The 8,075-nt window shown below is 45.3% G+C and overlaps 1 long non-coding RNA gene across 1 annotated transcript; it reads right to left on the bottom strand.

Annotated features, from left to right (window-relative positions):
- Nucleotides 1-4,229: 4,229 nt before the first annotated feature.
- Nucleotides 4,230-7,728, bottom strand: LOC120976787 (uncharacterized). Its single transcript, XR_005773156.3, has 3 exons — nt 7,426-7,728; nt 7,285-7,304; nt 4,230-4,899 (listed from the first exon to the last, which is right to left on the bottom strand). It is a non-coding gene; the product is annotated as an uncharacterized lncRNA (long non-coding RNA).
- Nucleotides 7,729-8,075: the final 347 nt, after the last annotated feature.

Genomic DNA, 8,075 nt, shown 5'->3' on the forward strand with positions numbered 1-8,075 from the left:
CCTCAGCCTTGGCCTTCTTGCTGGTACTAGGCGTGCCTGAACCTTCTACGGTCATCACTGCCTTATCTCTCGGCTTCTTATTGCGCTTCTCACCCTTTCTCTGACTAGTTGATTCATCCTCATCCTCTGAATCAACATTGATGCAATCCTCCTCTCCGGGCAACTTCCTTCCTTCCTCCATCCAAGCACACTTATCCACTAGTGTGTACAGCTCCTTCACAGTCCTGGGCAACCGCACATTCATCTTAGAACGAATGCGACAGTTGCGCACATTGGACTGGAAGGCTGCTATAACGGCTGCCGAATGGATATTTGGAATATTTCTATGAACTTTACTGAATCTCTGTAAATACTTACAGAGGGTTTCTCCTTCCTTCTACTGGAGAAGCTGCAGATCACTGGGCCTGCCGGGCTCTTGGTGACCACCGGTGAAGGCACCGATGAACTCGTGGCACAGATCTGCCCATGACGAAATGGAGTTCTCTGGCAAGTGCATCAGCCAAGACCTCACGTTGGACTTGAGGGCCAAAGGGAAGTAGTTGGCGAACACCTTCTCATCTCTTCCCCCGATAGCTTGAACAGCGATGGTGTAGATGCTCAGGAACTCTGCCGGGTTCAGCCTCCCGTCGTACTTCTCAGGTATCTCTGGCTTGAACATGCGAACGGATGGCCAACGGACTTGCCGCAGCTCTCGTGTAAAGGCAGGGCTGCCCACCTCGAAAGGTAGGAACCTGCCAACACCAAGCGCAGGCTCGCTGACGTTGAGGTCGCCGCACCCATCGGTCTAGCGGAGGTCATCATTGTGTCGATCTATGGCGAAGCGCGCATCTCCCCGCCACCTATCCTCCGGGGCTCGACATTGGCCTGGACGTGCTCGAGGGTCAGAAGAGGCCATCGAGACGTCGTCGAGGTCTTGATTCAGTTGCGCCCGCGTCGGCTGCCGTGGTGGGGACTGCACCGGGTGACGACCCCCTCCGTTCGACCAGCAGTACGGGCGGTTGCTGTCGCTTGGGGAGGTCGTGGCGGGCCAGCTCGTCGTGAGCCCCCAGCTTCGGCGAAACCGAGCAGGCTTTGGATGGTGGCACGCCATTCGTCCATTTGCTCGGCTGCTGGCGGAAACTTCAGTAGCAACTGAGCTCGCGCCATAGCCTCCGTGGCTGTGCTTGGCATAGATGTTGATGACGTCGACTGCACCGTCGCCTGGCTCCTGATGGTGCCAGCGGCGGCAATGGCAGTGGTGCCGCGTCCACGCAGCTGTGGGGCGACCACCTAGGCAGCGGGGTCATGCGGCGGTGGTGCCCGAGGGTCAGTGGCTCCGTCGAGCGCAGCGGTCGGGTCGGCTCGTCCGGGAGGAGGCACAGCGCCCACGGTCGCTCCCGCGGTGGGAGCGGCCGGAGGGCAATCGCTCACCCCGGACCGAGCGCCATTGCTGCGGCTGTGCCTGTCAGTGGGAGGAGAGGGTGTAGACGGAGTGACCCCCTCGCCTGCACCTCGTGGAGCGTGACCGCCAAGGCGTTGCTGATGTTGTTCTCCTCCGACATCTCCAGCCCCCGTGTCGGCCGCGGGGGGAGTGGCGATGGCGCCACCTGCTCCAATCACGCCCCAGCAGCGTTCACGTCCTCGCGGGCCCTCGCAACCTCCAAGGCACTGGAGGCCGCGGGCGGCAGAGCCTTCGAGGTGGACGGATGGGCTGAAGGGCCGGACTTATTCTTCTTAGGCGCCATGGTCGATGGCGTCGTCGAAGATGAAGATGGTGATGAAGATGACGCGTTGCGCACGCTTTCAGGTTCGCGCAAGCGAGCCCCCCTACCTGGCGTGCCAAAGATGTCGCGGGATATCCGCGACCACCTATGGCACCAGGAGGCCCCTTGCTGGTTCGGCAGGGGGACGTCGCGTTGCACAAGGAGCAGACCAGCGCACGGCAGCACGGCAGAGAGCACACAAGCAATTTACCCAGGTTCGGGCTGCCGCGAGGCGTAAGATCCTACTCCTGCTTTAGTGGATTGATGGTGGAATGAGGATGGTGGAGCGCAGTAGACTTGCCCGGCAGGGGTCGCCGTAGGGCAGCAGCGACTACGCGCGTATGGTAGTGTGGGTTCGTCAACTTTCCAACCCTTCCTACGGGTGCCATGGGTCTACCTTTAGAGATTAAGGGTGACCACAATGGCAAAGTAGTCATTATCCACTGATATGATAGCAAACAGTGCTATCATACCTAACTCTGCGGGCTAACAGGCTTGCCGGTCTATCTTGCCAGCTTCGCGCTTGTTCCCTTGACACGTCGCAGGACGGGTGTCATCTGTGGGTTTCTTCTGTAGGAAATGGCTGCCATGTGGCGAATGGCTGCCACTTAATCATCTTGCGGCTTGACACTGCACTGATTGATGACGTGGGTCGTACTTGAGTGGTTGGTGGGGTGGTTCTGCCCCCGCGAGCCCCGGCAGACCTTGCCGGGGTGCCTTGGTTGCCTGCTTTTGGTGGTGGCCTCGCCCCTTGCCGGGCTCGCCTGCCCAGCAAGGGAGGTCCTTCTCTTGCTGATATCTTGCTCCTCTGGCTTAATCTCGGTCCCTCTGAACTACATGTTGGTTCTTCAAGCCTCTTAGTCCCTCAATCTCTGACTTAAGCTGGTGCTTCAATCTTGTTCTTGCGCTTGTGCACAATCCGTGCAACGGACCCAGGGTTTGTTGCACCGACACATGCTCTATCTTCTTAGCACAAAGTATTTATCACACGCAGCCCCGATGACAAGCCGAGCAATTGGTTCATATTTTTTAACGCGCTTTAGCTTTTCCAACGCTAACGCAATACATGAGCGCAAGCCATGGATATAGCACTACAGGTGGAATAGAGTATGATGATAGGGGTAAATATAGAGAAGACAAAAAAGTAAGAAAGTCTCACATCGACGCAGCTAACCAACAGGCTATGGAGATGCCCATCAATTGATATCTATGCGAGTAGTAGGGATTGCCATGCAACAGATGCACTAAGAGCTATAAGTGTATGAAATCTCAATATGAAAACTAAGTGGGCGTGTATCAAACTCTATAATGAAAAATTCCCACTAGTATATTAAAGTGACAACATAGGAGACTCCCTATATGAAAAACATGGTGCTACTTTGAAGCACAAGTGTGGAACTAGCATGCCCCTTCTCTCTTTCTCTTTTTTTCTTTTCTTTTCTTTCCTTTTTCCTTTTTCTTTTTTTTCTTTTTTCTCTCATTGTCCGGAGTCTCATCCCGACTTGTGGGGGAATCATAGTCTCCATCATCCTTTCCTCACTGGGGCAATGCTCTAATAATGTATAATGATGGTCATCACACTTCTATTTACTTACAACTCAAAAGAAATAAAAATTACAACTCGATACCTAGAACAAAGTATGACTCTATATGAATGCCTCTGGCAGTGTACCAAGATGTGCAATGATCTAGCATAACAACGATATCAAAAAACGGAGAGGCCATGGAAATATCATGCTAGATGTCTTATGATTATGCAAAGCAATATGACAATGAATGCTCAAGTCATCAAAACGAAAGCGGTGGAAGCTGCATGGCAATATATCTCGGAATGTCTATGGAAAGGCCATAATAGGTAGGTATGGTGGCTGTTTTGAGGAAGATATAATAAGGCTTATGTGTGATAGAGCATATCATATCACGGGGTTTGGATGCACCGGCGATGTTTGCACCGACTCTCGAGGTGAGAAAGGGCAATGCACAATACCGTAGAGGCTAGCAAATTGCGGAAAGGTAAGAGTGCGTATAATCCATGGACTCACATTAGTCATAAAGAACTCATATACTTATTGAAAAAATTTATTAACCATCGAAGCAAAGTACTACTACGCATGCCCCTAGGGGGATAGATTGGTAGGAAAAGACCATCGCTCGTCCCCGACCGCCACTCATAAGGAAGACAATCAATAATAAATCATGCTCCAACTTCATAGCATAACGAGAGACTATACGTGCATGCTTCGGGAATCACAAACCTTAACACCAATATCTATCTATTATATAACTAAAATAGAAGACAAATAAGACACCACGTTAATCCACATAGACTAATATTATTACCACCGTTTGATCAGAATAACAATGGCTCGGATTTAAAAGATTTTACGTAACATGTTAATATGTATGCGTCGGCAAATTGAACTGTCACGTCTGTATGGATACGCACAAATAAGGCTCATCAACAGAATTGTAGAAGGAAGCACCGGCTAAGAATCGAAGACGTACATGCTTTCGCCAAAAAAAACACAACACAAAATAAATTATCTCTACCACTAATGTTAGATAAACACGTTACATGTCTAACTATTGTCACGTGCAATTTCTAATCGGGACTCTAAAGGACACATACATAACTCGGACACTCGGTAAGCCGAGGACACATAATAAACACATACAAAGAGTACTAATGGACGGACAGAGTCCCCATAAAAATACAAATCTGGCCGCATCCATCAGCCTATTGTCACATATATCCTTTAATTGGAAAAATATATAGATATACAAGGACTCCATAAGGACACGGCCAGAACTCATCCATCAAAATACACAGTCGGCCGCACCCAGCAGCCAGCACACACGGCCAGAACTCATCCATCAAAATACACAGCCGGCCGCACCAGCAGCCAGCAGACGCCCACCATCCGCCTGGAAATCTAAGACACCCAGCAACTCGCGACTTAGCACCACGACCAGGAAAATTGAAGCCAACCAACGCTATGACGCCGTGACTCGACGATCTCACCACCAGGACAATTGAAGCGAACACTCTATGATATGAGATGTTCAGACTCGGCGCTCAGCCAATATCGAAGCCTTATGAAGTTGCATGCAACTCTTTTCTACATGTCACACCCAACCATCTGAGTTTCCTTCTCACCTGAATCAACAAGGTTAGTAAGTATTATTACTATGAACTCAATTTTTTCAGCTAAAATCTTCATATGAACATTATCAATTGACAACTACATTTTCAATCCTTTTGAAGCAATGCATTTTAATCTTTTTGAAGTGAAAACACTAGGGAATACAAGAAGCTGAGAGACTTCAACAAGAGACCAAAACTGGGATGTTTATGTGGAAGTAATGAGAACACATGATACAATCAATCCTCCAATCAATGAACTTATGAGCCTTGATGTGATGATCTTGATGGATGAGCAGGTTTATGCTATACATATTCATCGACAACCAAATTGTGTATTGTGACCTCAACAATAGTGCAAAAATTCAATGGTAAGTCCAACAATTTTAAAACCTGATATGTTATTTACAAAAATAAAAATACCTAACAGATTTGTTCTTGATACATTTGTGCCCATAGTCAACCAGTGGCACAGGAATATATACCAATCTTGATATACCCAAACCTCAGGAACTTCTTAACTGGTATGAAACACCAACTATTCTGACTCAATGTCACTCCATATATATAGGCACCCAGCGGAAGAATCCTTACGAAAAATGATCGATATTGATAGAGTACTACAACGCACGCTAGAAGAGAAAATGTTTTATGGAAGGGTGTTACAAGAACTTCCTTAGATGAGGCAAAAAAATAGACAAATCAGGTAGTCACAATTCAGTCATATATGTTATAATAGCATCTTACTTGACTTATATATGTCTAACAATTTCTTCAAAATGCGAACTTCGATTTTCTTGTTAATTTTTAGGATTGTGTTCACTGATTTGAGAAATCTACTAATTTGAACAGGAAAGTTTCTATTATATTTACTTTGCACTAATAACAATGGCATGGTGGGTGCCATATTCAACTGCAAATTAGCATTGTACAATTACTACAAGTTGCACTTTATTTGACAAGGACAAAAAGTTGCTTAATACATTTGTCTCAAAATTGCTAAATTCATTGGATGGGAAGGAAATCTAAAGGAGTGCCAAAGATTATACAAAAATTATATGGAAGAAGATTTATCTTTCTCTTCGGCATGCAAAACTATGCAGTAAAATGAACATACATACCCGATGATGGGCTTGATATGTTGTACTAGAATGATATGTTCTTTAAAAATTAAGTATTGTGTTTCTATTTTTATTCACTGATACATCTAGCATGCCACATAGGATTTGATGAATGATGAAGTGGACACCATCTTAAAATAAGGAAAGAAGAACATGCCAGCTATAGGAGTAATTGTTTTTGCACTATATACTTTTGCATTTTTAAAGATATGTCTAATTTTTGAAATTTATTTTTATTTTGCAGTCATAGAATAATAAATATTCAACTAGGAAAATGTAATGTGGACTGATGTCTGCGATAGAGGAACCACATGGTACTAATGGGACTATAGTAAATGAACATGAGCATGGAAATAAAATATTATCGTCACACGGACTCCATGATACAAAATAAAGACCATAGTTATATACTTATAAGCACAAAAAAATGTCCTCAAGAACAAGAAACCCTTCAAAGCAAATGTCGAAAGTACAATGTTTAAAGATGAAGACTCATATGCTCGCTTTGGCGGCATCTAATGGTGAGGTTAAATTAGGTTTTGGATTGTACTGACCAAGATTATTTACTCAGTCAAAAGTTGGATTTAAAAATATTAATTTCCCCTATTTTTTGACGGGTAACGGTAGGAGCTCTGCCAATTCATTATAGAGGAGGGAAAACTGTACATGCTGTTACCAGCAGGGAAAGAACAGAGAAGGAAAAGAAAACTAGACAAACAAAGCTAATTAGTCGCAGAAAACTAGCCCGAGGGCCTCTATGTATGCATGTATGGTCAGTAAAAATAGTTTGTTCTGATGGTTACAGTTGATAAATAATGCAGATATCAGTAAGTGTGAGCATCATGACCAGTACCCTTGCGAAGGAGGCTGCAAGAATAAGCAAGGATCCTATGAATGCACACACAACAAGAACTCACACAGTGCTAATTCGTACAAAGAACTCTGCAGGCCAAATTTTCCACTGGAAGCAGAGATTGACATAGGTATTTATGTGCCGATTCACCTAGAGGCATCACAAGTATCACCTAGACCCATTAAGCCAGTCGAGAATTGGCTGCATGTTAATTAAAGCATATGAAGCAATTTTTAGTTAAAACATGCAAGAGTTTTTGCTTTGTCTTAAATAAACGTATGAGTTATCTAACTTGCTAATATGTTGTTACAACAAATAGAAAATTATATACTTTTTGGCCCAACTAGAAGGGGAAACAAACATGTGAAGAATTGGGTGCTATGGAGGAAGTAGGAATGATGCATAGCTGTGGCGCATCGATCATACCCAGCATGCCGACCTCTATCCTGTGTCACGGATCCAATAATTGAAATTAATCACATCCCGTATGAAGCATAAAAATATATTATTGACAATCTAAAAATGAAAGTAAAATGGTGAAAATTAACAGACATGCTAAAGCCAGACCTGGGTGATTGGAGAATAAGAGAACGACGAGGAAAACTTTGAAGGAGATGGTCGTCAAACGCGACGACACAGCTCTCTGTCCCGGCGTCTGCCTCTCCAATTCAGCAGAGATGAGATGCCGCATCATGGGAAGGCGAGCAGCGCTAGATCCGCGGCCAGAAGCTTTGCGCCACCCCGCCTCGGCCAGACCTCGATCCAAAGAGCAGTAAGAGAAAGGGGATCCCATTTTTTTTCATGCCTGGGTGCTTCGGGTACAACGGTGGCCAGTATAGTCTAGAATTTTCTTTCCATTCATACTATTACAGTGAACCGTCAGTTTGCGAGATATTTGATCTGGTGCGACCAGGCGCATGTATCAAGTTGAAAAAATGGACGGTTGAGCAAACTACACGTATTAGAAGGAAATGATGGAAATACCTATGGCCGTACCAAGCATATTTGGTGCCTATAAATGAGTTTTTTTTGAAAAAACACTCTTTCATTCAACTACAAGCAAGATCCATACAAATACGAGTACAAAGACACAAACATACATCACAGGTACAACCAGTACAGCTTTCCCACCATATATCACATATACCACAACCGTTTACTAGTACCTCCCACATATTATCATCTCTATATCACAAAACTGCAAGGAATCAAACATA

Source organism: Aegilops tauschii, chromosome 3 (genome assembly GCF_002575655.3).
Source record: "Aegilops tauschii subsp. strangulata cultivar AL8/78 chromosome 3, Aet v6.0, whole genome shotgun sequence".
Lineage (NCBI taxonomy): Eukaryota > Viridiplantae > Streptophyta > Magnoliopsida > Poales > Poaceae > Aegilops > Aegilops tauschii.